This window comes from Phocoena phocoena, chromosome 8 (assembly GCF_963924675.1).
Source record: "Phocoena phocoena chromosome 8, mPhoPho1.1, whole genome shotgun sequence".
NCBI classification, from domain to species: domain Eukaryota; kingdom Metazoa; phylum Chordata; class Mammalia; order Artiodactyla; family Phocoenidae; genus Phocoena; species Phocoena phocoena.
In genome coordinates, this window is record NC_089226.1 from 39,729,556 (window position 1) to 39,750,847 (window position 21,292).

Below are 21,292 nucleotides of genomic sequence, written 5' to 3' on the forward strand. Positions count from 1 at the left end.
CAAAAGAAAGCTGGAGTAGCAATTCTCATATCAGACAAAATAGACTTTAAAACAAAGACTACTACAAGGGACAAAGAAGGACACTACATAATAATCAAGGGATCAATCCAACAAGAAGATATAACAATTGTAAATATTTATGCACCAAACATAGGAGCACCTTGATATATAAGGCAAATACTAACAGCCATAAAAGGGAAAATCGACAGTAGCACAATAGTAGGGGACTTTAACACCCCACTTCCACCAATGGACAGGTCAACGAAAATGAAAATAAACAGGGAAACACAAGCTGTAAATGATACATTAAACAAGATGGACTTAATTTATATTTATAGAACACTCCATCCAAAAAAAAACAGAATACACTTTCTTTTCAAGGACTCATGGAACATTCTCCAGGATAGATCATATCTTGGGTCAAAAATAAAGCCTTGGTAAATTTAAGAAAATTGAAATCATATCAAGTATCTTTTCCGAGCACAACACTATGAGACTAGATATCAATTACAGGAAAAAAATCTGTAAAACATAAAAACACATGGAGGCTAAACAATACACTACTTAATAACCAAGAGATCGCTGAAGAAATCAAAGAGGAAATCAAAAAATACCTTAAGAAAATGACAATGAAAACATGACGACCCAAAACCTATGGTATTCAGCAAAAGCAGTTCTAAGAGAGAAGTTTATAACAATACAATCCTACCTTAAGAAACAAAAAACATCTCAAATAAACAACCTAACCTTACACCTAAAGCAATTAGAGAAAGAAGAACAAAAAACCCCAAAGTTAGCAGAAGGAAAGAAATCATAAAGATCAGAGCAGAAATAAATGAAGGAAATAATAGCAAAGATCAATAAGACTAAATGCTGGTTCTTTGAGAAGATAAACAAAATTGATAAACCATTAACCAGACTCATCAAGAAAAAAAGGGAAAAGACTCAAATAAATAGAATTAGAAATGAAAAAGGAGAAGTAACAACTGACACTGCAGAAATACAAAGGATCATGAGAGATTACTACAAGCAACTCTATGCCAATAAAATGGACAACCTGGAAGAAATGGACAAATTCTTAGAAATGCACAACATGCCAAGACTGAACCAGGAAGAAATAGAAACTATAAACAGACCAATCACAAACACTGAAATTGAGACTGTGATTAAAAATCTTCCAACAAACAAAAGCCCAGGACCAGATGGCTTCACAGGCGAATTCTTTCAAACATTTATAGAATAGCTAACACCTATCCTTCTCAAACTGTTCCAAGATATAGCAAAGGAAGGGACACTCCCAAACTCATTCTATGAGGCCATAATGACCCTGATATCAAAACCAGATGAAGATGTCACCAAGAAAGAAAACTACAGGCCAATATCACTGATGAACATAGATGCAAAAATCCTCAACAAAATACTAGCAAACAGAATCCAACAGCACATTAAAAGGATCATACACCGGGCTTCCCTGGTGGCGCAGTGGTTGAGAGTCCGCCTGCCAATGCAGGGGACACGGGTTCGTGCCCCGGTCCGGGAAGATCCCACATGCCGCAGAGAGGCTGGGCATGTGAGGCATGGCCGCTGAGCCTGTGTGTCTGGAGCCACAACAGTGAGAGGCCTGTGTACCACAAAAATAAATAAATAAATAAAGGATCATACACCATGATCAAGTAGGGTTTATCCCAGGAATGCAAGGATTGTTCAATATATGCAAATCAACCAGTGTGATACACCATATTAACAAATTGAAGGAGAAAAACCATATGATCATCTCAATAGATGCAGAGAAAGCTTTCAACAAAATTCAACACCCACTATGTTAAAAACCTTCCAGAAAGTAGGCATAGAAGGAACTTACCTCAACATAACAAAGGCCATATATGACAAACCCACAGCCAACATCGTCCTCAATGGTGAAAAACTGAAAGCATTTCCACTAAGATCAGGAACAAGTCAAGGATGTCCACTCTCACCACTATTATTCAACATTGTTTTGGAAGTTTTAGCCAGAGCAATCAGAGAAGAAAAAGAAATAAAAGGAATCCAAATCAGAAAAGAAGAAGTAAAGCTCTCACTGTTTGCAGATGACATGATACTATACACAGAGAATCCTAAAGATGCTACCAGAAAACTACTAGAGCTAATCAATGAATTTGGTAAAGTAGCAGGATACAAAATTAATGCACAGAAATATCTTGCATTCCTATAAATTACTGATGAAAAATCTGAAATAGAAATTGAGGAAACACTCCCATTTAACATTGCAACAAAAAGAATAAAATACCTAGGAATAAACCTACCTAAGGAGACAAAAGACCTGTATGCAGAAAAGTATAAGACACTGATGAAAGAAATTAAAGATGATACAAATAGTTGGAGAGATATATCATGTTCTTGGATTGGAAAAATCAACGTTGTGAAAATGACTCTACTACCCAAAGCAACCTACAGATTCAATGCAATCCCTATCAAACTACCAATTGCATTTTTCACAGAACTAGGAAAAACATTTCACAATTTGTATGGAAACACAAAAGACCCCAAATAGCCAAAGCAATCTTGAGAAAGAAAAACAGAGCTGGAAGAATCAGTCTCCCTGACTTCAGACTACACTACGAAGCTACAGTAATCAAGACAGTATGGTACTGGCACAAAAGCAGAAATGTAGATCAATGGAACAGGAGAGAAAGCCCAGAGATAAACCCACGCACATATGGTCACCCTATATTTCATAAAGGAGGCAAGACTATACAGTGGAGAAAAGACAGCCTTTTCAATAAGTGGTGCTGGGAAAACTGGACAGCTACATCTATAAGAATGAAATTAGAACACTCCCTAACACCATACACAAAAATAAACTCAAAATGGATTAAAGACCTAAATGTAAGGCCAGACACTATAAAAGTCTTAGAGGAAAACATAGGCAGAACACTCTATGACATAAATCACAGCAAGATTCTTTTTGACCCACCTCCTAGAGAAATGGAAATAAAAACAAAAATAAACAAATGGGACCTAATGAAACTTAAAAACTTTTGCAAATCAAAGGAAACTAAAAACAAGACAAAAAGACAACCCTCAGAATGAGAGAAAATATTTGCAAATGAATTAACCAACAAGGATTAATCTCCAAAATATATAAACAGCTCAGGCAGTTCAATATTAAAAAAACAAAGAACCCAATCCAAAAATGGGCAGAAGACCTAAACAGACATTTCTCCAAAGAAGATATACAGATTGCCAACAAACACATGAAAGAATGCTCAACATCATTAATCATTAGAGAAATGCAAATCAAAACTACAAAGAGATATTATCTCACACCAATCAGGATGGCCATCATCAAAAAATCTAGAAACAATAAATGCTGGAGAGGGTGTGGAGAAAAGGAAACCCTCTTGCACTGTTGGTGGGAATGTAAATTGATACAGCCACTTTGAAGAACAGTATGGAGGTTCCTTAAAAAACTAAAAATAGAACTACCATATGACCCAGCAATCCCACTACTGGGCACATACCCTTAGAAAACCATAATTCAAAAAGAGTCATGTACCAAAATGTCCATTGCAGCTGTATTTACAATAGCCAGGACATGGAAACAACCTAAGTGTCCATCGACAGATAAATGGATAAAGAAGATGTGGTACATATATACAATGGAATATTACTCAGCCATAAAAAGAAATGAAATTGAGTTATTTGTAGTGAGGTGGATGGACCTAGAGTCTGTCATACAGAGTGAAGTAAGTCAGAAAGAGAAAAAGGATGGGAATAAAGACGCAGACCTACTAGAGAATGGACTTGAGGACACGGGGAGGGTGAAGGTGAACAAAGTGAGAGAGTGGAATGGACATATATACACTACCAAAAGTAAAACAATAGCTAGTGGGAAGCAGCCACATAGCACAGGGAGATCAGCTCAGTGCTTTGTGACCATCTAGAGGGGTGGGATACAGAGGGTGGAAGGGAGGGAGATGCAAGAGGGGAGAGATATGGGGATATATGTATATGTATAGCTGATTCACTTTGTTATAAAGCAGAAACTAACACACAATTGTAAAGCAATTATACTCCAATAAAGATTTTTTTAAAAAAAGTCTAAGTAGGGTGACTGCTACCAAAATAAAATATTTAAGTGTGATCAAGAGTCTCCTAACATGTTATCCAAAATGTCCAAAATATAATTGGAAATCATTCATCATACTAAGAACCAAGAAAAACACAACTTGAATGAGAAAAGACAATCAACCATTGCCAACATTGAGGTGAAGCAGCTTTCTGACAAGGATTTTTAAAGCAGCTGTTATAAAAATGCTTCAACAAATAATTACAAATTCTCTTGAAACAAATGAAAAAATATAAAATCTGAGCAAAGAAATAGAAGTTATTTTAAAAAACCAAATGCAAAATATAGAGTTTAAAAATAACAGAAATAAGAAAGGAGATAGGAAGGAAATAATAAAGATAACATCAGAAATACATTAAACTGAAAACAGAAACACAATAGAGAAAATCAGTAAAACAAATAGCTGGTTGTTATGAGAAAAAAAAATCACTAAGATCAGTAAACCTCTAGCTAGACTGATAAAGATAAAAAGAAAAAAAGACACAAATTACCAACATCAGGAATGAAAGAGGAGATATTGCTACAGATCCTGTAGCCATTAAAAAGATAATAAGGAAATATATGGACAATTTTACACTTTTAGGTTCAACAACATCAAAGGAATGGACTAATACCTTGAAAACCATAAACAGTGAAAACTCAGTCAAGATGAAATAAGTAATGTGAATAGTTCTACAATTATTATAAAAATTGAATTTATACTTAAAGAGCTCCTGAAAAAGAAATCTCTAGATCCAAACTATTTCACTGGAGATTTTTATCAAGCATTTAAAGAACACCAATTTTACATAATCATGTCCAAAAAATAGAGAGAAGGAATCACTTTGCAACTCTTTTTATGAGGCCAGTATTACCTTGCTACCAAATCTAGACAAAGACAGTACAAAAAAGGAAAACTACAAATCAATAACTCTCTGGAGCTGAGATGCAAAACTTCTCCAAAAAATATCAGTAAGTTGAATCCAGCAGATCTTTATAGAAAAGAACTATATACATGACCAAGTGAGATTTATTTCAGATACGCAAAGCTTGCTCAAATTTAAAAATCCTCCAAACAGGCTAAAGAAGAAAAAACATATGATTATATCAATTGATGCATTTAAAAACATTCAACACTCATTCATAATGAAAACTTTCAACAAACTAGGAATAGAGGAAAACTTTCCCAACTTGATGAAGAGTACCTAAAAAAAAAAATCTACAATTTACATTATTCTTTTTTTAAAATTTTATTTACTTATTTTATACAGCAGGTTCTTGTTACTTATCTATTTTATACATATTAGTGTATATATGTCAATCCCAATCTCCCAATTCATCCCACCACCACCACCCCCCTAACATTATTCTTTTTTTTTTTTTTTTAACATTATTCTTAATGGTGACAGAAAGACTGAAGGCTTTTCCTCTAAGACTGGGAACAATGTAAGGATGTCTGTCTCACTACTCTTACTCAACATAGAGCTGAAAGTTCTAGCCAGCGTGATAAAGCAAGACAAAGAAATAAAATCATACAGATTGGAAAGGGGAAATTAAAACAATCTCTATTTGCAGATGATCTCTGTAGAAAATCCCAAGGAATCTACAAAAAGCAAAAACAAAACAAAACAACCCAGAACTAGTAAGCAAGTTCAGCATGATTATAGGATTCAATATCAACACAGAACATTTAATTGTGTTTTGGGAAGATATTGATCAAAGGATACAAACATTCAACTATAAGATGAATAAATTCTGGAGACATAATGTACAGCATGGTGCAATAGTTTAATAATGTACACTTGAAATTTGCTAAGAGAATAAGATCTTGAATAATCTCCTCAAATGTTCTCACAATACACACACATACACACACACACACACACACACACACACACAAATGGTAACTATGTGAGCTGACTGACATGTTAATTAGCTTGATTATCATAATCATTTCACAATGTATGTGTATATCAAAATAGCACATAGTTTACCTTAAATATATATTCTTATTTGTCAATCATACCTCAATAAAGCTGGGGAAAAAAGAGAAGAAAAATAGTCATTGTATTTCTACATACTAAATGTATACATGAAAAGTGTAATTTAACAATGCAATACCATTTTCAATTGTTCCAAAGAAAATGAAATACTTAGTTATAAACCTAACAAAACATGTACAGAATCTGAATGCTGAAAATTACAAAGTACTGATGAAAGAAACCGTAGGAGATCTAAATAGCACAGAAAATTTCCACATCCAAGAACTGGAAGACTCAGCTTAGTAAAAATGTCTTCTCTCCAAATTAAACTACATGTTTAACAAGATTCCTATCAAAATCCCAGCACAGTTTTTGTAGACATAGGCAAGCATTTTATAAAACTTATATGGAATGTGAAAGACCTGAAGATAACCAAAGCAATTTAGAAAGAGACCACTAACGTGGGAGAAATCGCTCTGCCTGGTGTGTGGTTTACTATATAGCTTTTGATTTAGTCACCTAGATCGTGTGGTATTGTCAGATAGGTACATGGATCAGTGGGATACAATGGAAAACCCATATATGGAATCATACAAATACATCCATTTGATTTTTTAAAATAATTTTTGATGATAGATCACCATATAATTTATATATATTTTTTTAATTTATTTTGGCTGTGCTGGGTATTAGTTGTAGCATGTGGGATCTTTAGTTGCGGCCTGCAGAGTCTTTAGTTGCTGCCTGTGAGATCTTTAGTTGTGGTGTGAGAACTCTTAGTTGTGGCATGTGAGATCTAGTTCCCTGATCAGGAATCGAACCCAGGCCCCCTGCTTTGGGAGTGTGGAGTCTTAGCTACTGAACCACCAGGGAAGTCCCCACTCACTTGATTTTTGACAAAGGTTCAAAACCAACAGAATGAAGGAGAGATAGCCTTTTAAATAAATGGTGCTAGAGCAACTGAACATACTTAAGCAAAAAAATTAACTTTGACCTAAACTCCGACTTACACAAATCTATCTCAAAATGGATTACAGATCTAAATGTAAAACTATAGGTTTTTAGGAAAAAATGGGAGAAAATCTTTGAGAACTAGGACTAGGCAAAAAGTTTTTATTCTTTGCTCTAAAAGAACAACTTATAAAAGGAAATATTGACAAATCGGACTGCATCAAAATTTAAAATTTTGCCCTTTGAAAGATCTTATTTAGAGGATGATGTACAAATTTACAATGCAGGAGAAAATGTTTGTAAACATCTGAAAAATAGATGCTTATCTAGAATATATAAACTCACAGAACTCAACAATAAAAAAAACAAAGGATCCAGTTAGAAAATGGGCAGAAGTCATTAATTTGACATTTCACTGAAGAAGATATATAGAAGACAAAGAAGCATATGAAAAAAAAAAATGTTCAACACCATTAGACATTATGGAAATGCAAATTAAAATCACAATATGTTATCACTACCCAACTATCAGAATGGCTAAAATAAAAAATAGTGATAACACCAAATGCTGACAAGGATGCAGAGAAACTCCATTACTTACACACTGCTGGTGGTAATGCAAAAAGTTATGGTCACGCTGGAAAAGAGTTTTCCGTTCACCCTAAAACTAGAAATGGACTTACCATGAGACCCAGATACTGTACTCTCAGGCATTTATCCCAGAGAAATGACAACTTATGTTCATGCAGAAACTTGCATACAAATGCTTATGGCAGCTTTATTTGTAGTAGTCCCAAACTGGAAACTACCCAGATATCCTCCAATGGGTAAATGGGCAAAAGATTAAACAAACTTTGCTACAACCATGCTGTGGATTACTACTCAACAGGAAAAAAAGAACCAACTATTGATACATGCAACGACTTGGATAGATCTTAAGAAAATTATGCCGAGTGGAAAAAGTCAATCTCATGCATGTAAACACTCATGATTCCATTTATATAATGCTCCTGAAATAAAATTATACAGATGGACAACAGATTAATGGTTTCAAAGGGTTAGGGATGAGGGGGATGGATGCAAAGGGATAGTGCAAGAGAGCCATGTGGTGATGATACAGTTTTGTGTCTTGATTGTGGTGATAGTTACCTGAAATAAACATGACAAAATTACATACAATTATACACATATACACAAATGAGTACACATATAACTGATAAAAATCTGAATACGGTTTATGGATTGTACCAATGTCAATTACCTAGTTTTGATATTGTACTATAGTTACACAAAATGTTGACACTGGGGACGCTGGGTGAAGTGGGCACACACGTGTGAATCAATAAACATTTTATTAGAAAAGCTTTTTAGAAGTATGCAAATCAGCTTTTCTTTAACAGTCTGAATGTTTGCATTATTCTTTGTTCAAAAAATCCACATGACTAGACCAATCATAAATTTAATGAGACAAGTCTGCCTAACGTCAATTCATAGATTAAAGTTTTAGTAACTCGTATTCACAAAGTATAAATAAAGCAGGAGAACTTAACACTCACACTTCACTCTCAAGGATCATGTTATCCTCCAACCTGATTGTCCTACCACAGTGACGCCATCTGCAAAATGGTAAACTTGACGTTTCTGGAGCACCCTGGGCACAGGATTCCTGCAAAAGTCACCCAACTTCAATTTCTTCTTAAACAGCATTTAAAAAATAATAATAGTTAAAATGTGTTGATCACTGAACTACTCAACTACCTGCTACACAGTAGAAGGTAAGAAGAGGACTCACAAGAAATAAGAAAATATGGTTTTAATTCATATTGCTTAAGATACAGGAGAAATAATGCACAGTCATGCTTTTAAAGCCTTTGGAAATATATTTGGGGGACAATAAGAGAAGAAACTTGGCAGTAGAATAAACATTCAGAATATAGATATTTGGTCTGACTTAAGTACTTATTGAATCTCGGTCACCTGTAGTGTGACTGACTGACTGAATCTCTGGGCCTGTGGAGAGCCTGTGACTCTGGGACTTGTGACAACAGTAAACTAGTATGACTTCGATACTATCACTACTACTAAGGTTGACTGCTATTTATTCAGCCCCAGGTATTAGGCATCATCTCAGTTAATCTTCACAAGAACTTTGTGAGATGGCATTATTATCCAAATTTTAAAGATGAAGAAACTGAGAAGACAGCCATAGTAAAGGATGAAATAATGCCATTTGCAGCAACATGGATGGACCTAGAGATTATCATACTTAGTGAAGTAAGTCAGACAGAGAAAGACAAATATCATGTGATATCACTTATATGTGGAATCTAAAATGTGACACAAATAAACTTATTTACAAAACAGAAATAGATGCACAGACATAGAAAACAAACTTATGTTTACCAAAGGGGAAAGGGGGTGGGGGAGGGATAAATTAGGAGTTTGGGATCAACAGATACACACTACTACATAAAATAAACAACAAGGACCTACTGTATAGCACAGGGAACTATACTCAATATCTTGTAATAACCTATAATGGAAAAGAATCTGAAAAAGAATAGATATACATATATATAACTGAATCACTTTGCTGTACGCCTGAAATTAACACAACATTGTTAATCACCTACTATACTTCAATTTAAAAAGATAAAGAAGGGTTTCCCTGGTGGCACAGTGGTTGAGAATCTGCCCGCCAATGCAGGGAACACGGGTTCGAGCCCTGGTCTGGGAAGATCCCACATGCCGCGGAGAAACTGGGCCCCGTGAGCCACAACTACTGAGCCTGCGCATCTGGAGCCTGTGCTCCACAACAAGAGAGGCAGCGATAGTGAGAGGCCCGCGCACCGCGATGAAGAGTGGCCCCCGCTTGCCACAACTAGAGAAAGCCCTCGCACAGAAACGAAGACCCAACACAGCCATAAATTAAAAAAGAAAAAAAGAAGAAGAAGAATATTAAAAAGATAAAGAAAACCGAGAAGAGAGATGTCTAGATACTTTCCAGGGTCAACCAAATAGAAAATGTCAGGATCCAGATTGGAACCCAGGTCATCTGATTTCAAAACTCATGCTTTGGGACTTCCTTAGTGGAGCAGTGGTTAAGAATCTGCCTGCCAATGCAGGGGACACGAGTTATAGCCCTGGTCTGGGAAGATTCCACATGCCCTGGAAGAGCTAAGCCCGTGTACCACAACTGCTGAGCCTGTGCCCTAGAGCCCGCGTGCTTCAGCTACTGAGCCCACGCGCTGCAACTACTGAAACCCGTGCGCTGCAATTACTGAAGCCTGCGCACCTAGAGTCTGTGTTTCGCAACAAGAGAAGCCACCACATTGTTCTTGTTGCCCGCACCGCAATGAAGAGTAGCCCCCATTCGCCACAACTAGAGAAAGCCCACACGCAGCAATGAAGACCCAAGCAGCCAAAAAATAAATAAAATTAAACAATAATAATAATAAAGTTGCTTAAAAAAAACGACTCATGCTTTGACCACTCATCCCTGTGTCTCCACTAAAGCCTGTTTTTTTTTTTTTTTTTTGCGGTACGCGGGCCTCTCAGTTGTGGCCCCTCCCGTCGCGGAGCACAGGCTCCTGATGCGCAGGTCCAGCTGCCACAGCTCACAGGCCCAGCCGCTCCCGGCACATGGGATCCTCCCAGATCAGGGCACGAACCCATGTCCCCTGCATTGGCAGGCAGACTCTCAACCACTGCACCACCAGGGAAGCCCTAGAGCCTGTTTTGAAATTCTCCTCTTGGCTGCTTAGGGGTCTCAGTTGCTTTCCTCCAGGGCTCTGGACTCTGGGCATTTCCTCGACTTCATGTTTTTTCTGTCTGCCTGCTTCTCCCGGCAAATTCCATGTGGAGGATGGAGCAGAGCCCAAAGAGCAGGTAAGGGAGATATCCCAGCAGAGTTTTATGTGAGTTGAGTTAGATGGGGAAGTGATGGGGCAGATGATGAGGGGTGGGGGGAGGTGAGAGAAAGAGAGAGAGAGAGAGATTTCTTTCACTGATTTAGTTATAAGGGTAAAACTAGTTAGTAAAGTTATTGAGTCTCTTTCTCAGGCCTTTTTATTTATTTATTTTTCTAAATTTATTTATTTATTTTTGGCTGCATTGGGTCTTCATTGCTGTCAGCGGGCTTTCTCTAGTTGTGACATTCTCATTGTGGTGGTTTCTCTTGTTGCAGAGCACAGACTCTAGGCAAGTGGGCGTCAGTAGTTGTGGCACGCGGACTCAGTAGTTGTGGCTCATGGGCTCTAGAGCACAGTCTCAGTAGTTGTGGAGCATGGGCTTACTTGCTCCACAGAATGTGGCATCTTCCCAGACCAGAGCATGAACCCATGTCCCCTGCATTGGCAGGTGGATTCTTAACCACTGTGTCACCAGGGAAGTCCCAGGCCTTTTTAAATGAAATGCTTTCTTCCTCAGTGGTCTGAGGCCTGAGAATATGCCTGGACAAAGAATTCTCTCGATAGATCCCTCTACCCCTCCACACCCTTGGAGGCTTAATCTGGGTTGCCTCCTGGATAAACAAGAATACCACCTTGTTCCAGTTATTTTTGCTGTGTAACAAACCACCTCTAAACCTAGAGAATATGACTTGTCACATCTCTGAGAATTCTGTGGGGTGACTGGACGGAGCTGACAAGTTCTCCCTCAGGGTCTTCTATACAGCTGCAGTCAGATAGTGGCTGAGTCTGGAGTCGTCTGTAGGCTTTTTTCCTGTAGCCTAAATCTGAATGGCTGGAAAATCTGCGGCTAGTTGGGCTTCTCTCCATGGAGCCTCTCCATCTAGTTAGATTGGATGTTCTCACAGGATGATGGCCTCAAGGGTAACTGGCCGTCATGCACTGGGACTGTTTTGTACAAATTTGTAAGAACTGATTCTGTGTATTTCTTTCCAACCCTGCATTCAGTGCTGTCACTTTGGTAGCTTGAAATCAGCCATGGTGGGAGGGAGTATTTATAGAATAAAAACTGGTAAACACTGCAAATCAGGGGGATCCCCCCGCCCCAGAGAGCCAGGTTACCACCACATGACTTTATATGGTGGTTGGCTTCCCCCAGAGTGAGTGGGCCAGGAAAACCAGGTGGAAGCTGCAAAGCTCCTGAGAACCTAGCCATGGATGTCCCCGAATCCTTCGGGGACATCACTTTCTTCTAATCCTATTGATCATCAAGTCTCTAAGGCTATCCCTGATTCAAGAAGAGGAGAATTATCCATGTTCCATGTCCCATGGAAGAGTATAATAGAGGACCTATTGGCACAGAGTAGGTGTTCAATAAGTGTTTGATGAATGAATGAATGAATGAGTAAAGTCACTTAAACTCTAATGCATATGTCCTTAAATCACTCTAAAAGTGGAAAGTCTTCTGGAAAGTTTTACTTCAACATCAGAGAGGCCGATGATTTTTAAGTTCCCAAAGAGCCTAAATCTAAAATTGCTTGATATAAATCTACTTACACTCTGTCTGCAGGTATTCGCAGACCTGTTTTCTCAAGCTCTTCCCACTTATGTACTCAACTGGGACTGTCCACATGACAATGGCAGAATGCTTTTTTTATCGATGTTTTCATACTATGTAAGTTTGCTTTACCTCTCTAAGTAAATCGCAAATTCCTTGAGAGAGTTCTCACCTATTTCTTTGCCACTCCTCCCCACCTTGCCAAAACTCGATAATCATACATACATACACACACACGGATACTTACAAGATATATGATAGAGATTATAAGTTGTAAAAGAGAAGGAAAGGAACTAAAAACTCTTAATGGCTGTGTTTCATAAATGTTCTCATTTAATTCATATTCACCTAGAGAAATAGGAATTATTATTTCCATTTCATAGTTGAGGAAAATGAGTCTTAAGAAAATTTACCAATTTGGTGAAAGACACACTAGGAAGTAGGGAGCTAGGATTCCAATGCAGACCTGCATGGTTCCAGGGCCTGAGCGTTATGTGTTCTTTAAGCCATCTTCCCACTGCAATATACATCTCCCATCTCCCCCCATTCTCTCTGCCTCCCTCCTTGAAATATCCACACGAGTCCTAGAAATGCTAATGCTTCTAAACCCCAGATAGGGTAATAAGTGTTTCAAGTTCTGCTCTTATTAGAAATGTCCTTAAAAACCTTGGGAAGGGACTTCCCTGGTGGCACAATGGTTAAGAATCTGCCTGCCAATGCAGGGGACACGGGTTTGAGCCCTGGCCTGGGAAGATCCCACATGCCGTGGAGCAACTAAGCCCATGCATGACAACTGCTGAGCCTGCGCCCGTGAGCCACAACTACTGAAACTCTCTTTTCTAGAGCCTGTGTTCTGCAACAAGAGAAGCCACCACAATGAGATATCCGCACACCGCAACGAAGAGTAGCCCCCAGTCGCTGCAACTAGAGAAAGCCGGCGCACAGCAACGAAGACCCAACGCAGCCAAAAATAAATAAAATTTAAAAAAAAATTTCTTGGGAAGATAAGAAGCTTGGAGTGTCTTATACTAGGTAGGGAGTGAGCCTGGTAGCAGGGAGGTCAGCTAAGCGGCTATTGCAATAACTCAGGCAAAGAGTGCTGGTGGGATGGACCAGGTAGGGTGGTGGGATGGGTAGACGAGAAAAATTTTGAGGACTATTAAGAAGACAGGTCAACAGACTAGTGATGGATCAGATCGTGCAGGTGCCAATCAGACATTGTAGAATCATCACTCTGGCTGCCCTGGGAAGATGAGGCTGGAGAGAGGAAGCTGGGATAAGAGGTTTCTATATTCCTGGAGAAGGTGTTAAGGGCTTAAATTAGCCATGGAAGTGGGAGAGTGGATGGATCTGAGAGATCACATGGAGGCAGAATCTGTGGGATGTGTTGCCACACTAGATGTGGGAATGTGAGGGTGAAGGAGGGGTCAAGGGTGAAGTCCAGAAATCTGTCGTGGACAACCAGGTGATTTTCACGTAGCTGGGGGACACGGGGGTCGGGGGAGGTTCCGCAGAGTTCAGGTAAGGATAAATTCTGGATGTGCCAAGTTTGAGGTGAATGAGTAAGCAGGCGCTCGCAGCCAGTATGCAGTTGCATTTAAAACAAAACAAGCATCTCTTATCTCAATGAAATTCTTTGTTCCCTTCAGAGGTTGTAGATGAAAGCACTGAATCCTGTGTGGGATAGGGTTCTGTGTCAGGTTATAAAGGGACCCTGAAATTCTCAGTGTTTTCACTTTACTGTGGTTCAACTCTCTCAAAAGCCATTTATCACCCTGTAGGTGCCTCCATCATCACCAAGATGTCTTTATTGAGACTTCCAGAGCTCATAAGAGCTGTATGATTCAATTAGTGGCAGTGAGTCATATAACTCATAGAAAGTGTGGCAGGGAGATTTCAGGGGCCCCTAGGACCACAGGTCGACCATACACACGCACGCACACACGCCGAAACTTAGAACTCACATGGACAGGCTCTAAGATGTGTTTGCATGCTTCTGCCCCACAGGAAAGCACAGCCATTGTTTACACAAGGTCCCTGCGTGTCAGGACAAGGAGGCTGGGCCTTTGTCCCTGCTACACTCTGAGGAAAAGGGAAGAATTCAAGCCGGCGAATGAGCAAATGAAGGCTCTCCAGAGAGCTGCTGCTTTCCTATACATCAGCTTTTATCATGAGACCCTCTAAGGGTTCTACCCAAAACACAAAGCCCATTGTAGGAAGGCAAAGCAGGTAGGACAGCCCCAGCCTAAGGAGACCACTTGTAGTTGCTTCACCAAAGGGTTCATTGTCCCACTGTTAGAACAGGCACCTGAAACCAAGCCCGGGTTAGATTTCCATGCCACTACAGCCCGAGCTGAGTGGTCACTCAGCCCAGGGCCTGCCAGCCCACCAGGTGGGTACCAGCTGCCTGGGAACCAGCTGTTCTCACCCAGAATGTCCCTTGACCCAACTCCAACTTTACCCTGAGGTGCCCTAAAAAGTGCCCCCCCCCCCCGCCCCGCGAATCAAGCTTTCCTGAATGGAGACCCACTAAAGAGGAGCTTTCTTACCTGAGAGAAGGTCCTGGTGCCCAGCTGTGGAAAAAACACTGAGTTCCCGCAGACGTGACAGGGACTCACAGGGCAGATCTGTTGCTTTTAAAAGAAGAAAGGTGACTTCATCTCTGGTGCCGAGAGGTTTAGAAGAGCAACAAGTGCTTCCTGGCTGAGTCAACTCGGCCTCGCCAGTGATGACTCCATCCAAATCATGCAGCCGCTGCCCAGACACGCTCAGCCTTCAGAAGGTGAAGCTTTGGAATCTGATTTGCCCTGTTTTCAAAGAGCTTCAGAAAGTCCGGAAGCACTAACCGTCTTCACCAGCACCAGGGGTGGGGAAACCACACACTTATTTCCCTAAGTCATATCATTATCTCCCAAGAATCCAACATTCTAAAGAAGGAAAACAGGTATTTAAACGTCTGAGGGGTAAAAATTCTTGGGGAAGGAGGGGCGAGAGAAGAAGCAAAGATCTTTCAGGCAGGACGAGGAGCAGTAAGAAGCTGGAAAGGATCACTGTGCTGAGAGATTTGCAGACCTGGTGATTTGTAAGCCTACAAAGATGACAAATAGGTGATGGTCTGGAGTTTGCAGAGGGGAAGGTATTCAGTTCCGCAAAGGGAATGAGTCACTGTGTGAAAGGAAAGTTGACAGTCTTTTTAATGAAGGCGACCTATTTTTATTTTCTTTTTATTGCCTGTGGTATCACTCAACTCATTTGGGGTCATTTGTGACATTAATATATTAGCTCATAACGTGCCCACATTTCACCAAATTTGGGGAAAGAGACATTTGTTTAAGTCAGGAATTTTCTCTTTTGTATGCTAAAGGTGAGGCTGGAGCAATCGGATATGTAACATGGGATTCAAGGTCATGTCAAGCTACCCAGGAAGCCAGGCACCTCTGCTTGATGTCATGCCCTTGGGCTAAACTTTGGGCAGACCTCCTGGCTGTGGTGCCAGGACAAGGCATGGTAATGGCTGTGACCTCCGTTGGAAGTAGGACAGAGGGTTGAGCTTCGCAGCTGACTGCCCTTTCTATCACATCTCTACTTCAGGAGAGTGTGCAGCGACTTGGGGTCCCTAGGCATGTGTCCAATTTCTTGCCGAACTATTTTGAGGCTTTGGGGATCTTCTTGTGTCAAGCTTCACTCCAGAGAGGGTAAAACAAGAAAAAAAATCTCTTTCTGTTGAGATAGAGATATTCACGTCCAACATTAGAAAGGGGTTTTTGAATTCAGAGATTTAAGAAATGTCAACATGACTTGTAGAAGGATTTGCAAGTCTTCTAGTCAGGGTGTAAGTAGTGAGAAACATAGAAGAGGAGCAGAGTTTCATCAATGTTGAGATCAAAAAAGGGCAGGAGGCATTTTTATTCGGTTGATCATAGACTCCTCAGAGCCTTGCACAGAGAGTAGCACACAGCAGGTGCTCAATAGATAGAGAATAAATGGTGTCCGACAGCCCCTTCTGTTCCAGATTTCTAGAACAGATCTGTTGAGGACTTTTTGTTAAATTGAAGCATAATTGACATACAACATCATTGTAGTTTTGTATGTGTTCATCATAGTGTACATAATAGTGATTTGATATTTATATACATTGAGAATTCTTAAAGTCACCATCTGGTAAGCAAGGCAATTGCAGAGAGCATGAGCCCCTGGGTCTTATGGAATACAAGAGGCACTTGGTCCTTTGCTTTGCCTCAGCCCCCAGGTTCATCACCACAGTTAGAATAGAGCAAAGAGAGTCAGTTTCTGGACCCACGAGTCCCTTTTGCCTACCCTGTCGCCCTGTACATCAGCTAGACTCTGGTGTCTTTCTCCAGGGCCAGGACTTCATCTCATGGGCAATCTGCCAATTCTCTTCAGTTATCTTTGTTCTCAGCATTCCATTATAGAATGTTCAAACTTAGAAATGTGCTGAAAGAATTTTATAGTGAACACCCGTATACATACCTCATAGTTTCTTCAACTGACGCTTTACTGTATTTGCTTCATCATATATTAATTCTCTATCCATTCCTCTATCCATCCAGCCGCTCATTTAATTATTTTTGCTATTACATTCCCAAGTAAGTTGCAGGCATTAATACATTCCCCAAAGTACTTCAGTGTTATTAACCAGAGTTCAAAATTTGTTTACAATTCCTTTATTTCTTTTCGGATGAAAATCGTGTACAGTGCAATGCAAAAATTGTCAGCATATCATTTGATGAGTTCCTATAAATGCACACACCTGTGCAACCCAGACCCTATCAAGGGACAGAACATTGACCATCACCCTAGAAAGTTTCCCATGTCCGTTCCCAGCAAACTCCTGCCTTAACACTCCTAGAGAGATCCAATATTCTCATGTTTTCACCATTGATCAATTTTGCCTATTCTAGTACTCCATATAAATAAAATTGTACAATTTGTATACTTTTGTGGAATTTCTGTTCACTCATCATGTTTTGGGGATTCATCCATCCATGTTGTTGGTTTCTTTTCATTGATGAATAGTATTTTACTGAATGAATATGCCACTGTTTATCCAGGCTCCTATTAATGGACACCTGGTCCTCCAGTTTGGGGCTATCATGAATAAAGCTAATATGAACACTTTTGGACACACTTTTTGTGGACATGTTTTTGTATCCCTTTTGTAAATACCTAGGAGTAGAATTGCTGGGTCTTAGAAAGGGGATGTATTTAATTTATATGAAACTGGAAGATCTTTTTCAATGTTTTTGACCATTTTCCCCTCCTACCAACCATGTACGTTTACATTTTTCTGACAATATTTGGTGCTCTCAGTCTAATTTTAGCCATGCTGGTAAGTGTGGAATGGTTGCTCATAGTGGTTCAATTTGCATGTCCTTGATGACTAAAGACATTGAACTTTTTTCACGTGCTTACTGGCCATTAATTTACCATCTTTTGTGAAGTGTCTGTTCAAATCTTTTGACCATTTTTAAATTGAGTTGTTTGTCATTTTATTATTGAGTTTTAGGAGTACTTAGTATATTCAGAACACAAATTCTTTCTCAGACAAGTTTTGCAGATATCTTCTCCAGCCCTGTGGCTTGCCTATACATTTTATTAATGACATTTCTTCTGATGAACAGAGACTTAATTTTGATTAAGTATAAATTTTTTTGGCTTTTGCCTTCCCCCAAGTCATGAAGATAATCTCCTATGTTTTCTTCTAGAAGTTTTGTAGCTCTGGCTTCTATGTTTAGGTCTATGGTCCTTCACAAATTGATTTTTGTGGATAGTATGATTTAGGGCAAGATTAATTTGTTTCCATATGAATATGTAATTATTTCAACACCATTTGTTCCTTTCCCAATAGGGTTGCTTTAACACCTTCGTCAAAAATAAAATAAATGTCTAAGTATGGGTCTGTCTCTGGGCTCTTTATTCTGTTCTATTCATCTGTTTGTTGATCCTTGTGTCAGCACTGCACTGTCTTGATTATTGTAGCTTTAGGGTAGGTCTTGAAGACAAGTAATGTTAAGTCTACACCTTTGACTTCTTTTTTCAAAACTTCTTTGAATATTCTAAATTCCTTACATTTCTACAGAAATTTTAGAATCAGCTTGTCAATTCTGACTAAAAAGCATATTAGGATTATGATTAGGATTGTAATGAATCCATAGGCCAATTTGGTAATTGCCATCTTAATACTGAATCGTTCAATCTGTTAACTTAGTGTATCTCTCCATTTATTTACATCTTCAATTTCTCTCAGCATTGTTTTCTTGATTTTCCCTTTGTCGTTGATTTTCAGCAGTTTGATTATGATTTGCCTGAATGTTTTTATCTTTGTTTTGTTTGGTTTGGTTTTGATATTAATCTTTCTTGGCATTTATTGAGGTTTTAGAGTCCATAAGTATTTGTCTTTTTCCAAATTTATAAACTTTTCACCCATTATTTATTCAAATACTTTTCTGTGGTGTTCTTTCTCTCCTCTCCTCTGGGACTCCAATTATATGTATATAAGACATTCTGACATTGTTTCAAAGATCTATTAGTCTCTGCACATTTATTATGCCTCTGTTCAGTTTGAATCATTTCTGATGATCTATCTTCTAGTTCATTGACTTTTTCTTCTTTCATTTCCCTTGTGCTTTTAAGCACACTTATTGCATTTTTATTTCAGATATTTATTTTTCAGTTCTTATGTTTTCATTTCTTTTAAAATAATTTCTATTTATCTGCTAAGATTTTCTATATTTTCATTCATTATGGACATATTTTCCTTTACATACTTGAGCATAGTTATAATAACGTCTTTAAAATTCTTGTCTGCTAATTCCATCATCTAAGTCATCTTAGAGTTGGACTCTGTTGATTGTGTTTTCTTTTAAAAATCTGTTTTGTTGTATGTTGAATAATTTTGGAGTGTATCTTGGTCATTATGAATGATATATTGTAAAAAGTCTGGATTCTATTATGCTGTTCTAGTGAGTATTGACTTTTCTTTATTCAGACCTTTAGAGTGGCTGAACTCAAACTACAAAATCCTATCTCCCCAGTAGCAACTGGAATTTCAGTTCAGCTCTTTTAGCTGTAGCTGGGACTCTTAAAGTCTGCCTCTTACATATGTGGTTTGGGGTCAGCCATAGATCTGGGCAGAGTTTATTCATAGAATGTAGGGCTTCCCCTCTGCCCTGCATATCACAGACAGGGCCCCATTCTTAGGCTAAAAGTTGTAAATCAGGAAACTTACCCCATGTCATTCTCTTCTTCCAGTGGTTCAGTCTCCTCTGGTTTTTGCCTGTTTTTTTCTCTCCAGTACCTTCAATTAGGTGTTCTTATATTTTGCCCAGAGTTTATATTTGTTATCTACAAGATGTATGGTCCAAGAGGAGCTACTTGGCCATACCAGAAGGGTTCAATTACCTTTTGAGTCATCTAGTTTACTTTCAACAAGATAATTCATAGCTCTTTCCCGGGATACTATTTATGTTTTATTTCAAGCACCACCTCAGATTGATCGGTTATGTTGAAGTGGATACTGAGCTTCAGCAGAAAAGGGTGAGATAATCAATAAGCAATGTCTGCCTTGGACAAAGGAGAGAAAATGTAAGCTGGATATTTGTAATTTCTGTTATGGTTACTTACAAAACAATATAACACTCAGCTGTTTGTACCTACTAGAACATCTTCTTGAAGTCTGTATTTGCTTGTTTGATGGTTAATCTTCCCCATTAGATGTAGACTTCATGAGAGCAGGGATTGTGCTTGTAAAATTCACTCTTAAACGTTCAGTGTCTATCATGTGGAATACAGCAGGCTCTCAATAAATATTTGCTGAGTGAGTGAGAATAATGTCTGATCAGGACCCATTCCAACTTGGTACAAGTTATCATCAGTGATCTATCTCTGAAAAAATTAAACAATTTTAGGAATACCTAATCCAGTTTCATTTTTGTTTTGGTCTTATTTTTAAAATTATATAACCAATGTGGAGAAGCAAATAGGGAACACAGATTAGCAAAAATAAAATAAATCGGGCTTCCCTAGTGGCGCAGTGGTTGAGAGTCCGCCTGCCGATACAGGGGACACGGGTTCGTGCCCTGGTCCAGGAGGATCCCACATGCCACGGAGTGGCTAAGCCCATGAGCCATGGCCGCTGAGCCTGCGCGTCCGGACCTGTGCTCCGCAATGGGAGAGGCCACAACAGTGAGAGGCCCGCGTACCGCAAAATAAATAAATAAATAAATAAATCAAATAACCCCATTTTTCTCCTCACAGACATAACCATTTTTGTAACTTTTTTTCACATAGCTTTTTATTATCCTTCAATTTTGTTTCTCAGCCTTGGGTGCATATTCTAATTATCCGTGCATATTTGAAAAGTCATGATGTTCATGCCACATCTCAGACCAATTAAATCACATTCTCAAGGATTGGGACCCAGTCATTAGTATTGTTTTTAATTTCCAAGATGATGCCAGTATGCAATCATGAGGACCCGAAGATGTCCCAGCTAAGACTATGAGAAGTTTTTCAGATGTTATTTTCTGTATCCTACATGATACAGTCCGTGCTCTCCAGGAGACTTCAAAGAAAGCAAGACTTGAAGTAATTAAATATGAAACAATTAGAAATCAAAAGGACACCAAAGATACATAATCAAGTGCTAAACTGCATAGAAGCTGTGAGTTAAATGTGCCAGAATAGACATTCCTGAGTGAGATCAGAAGTGGACTCACCTGTACTTCTCACTCCTGGGCAGAGATCCCTGCCAGTTACATTGAGG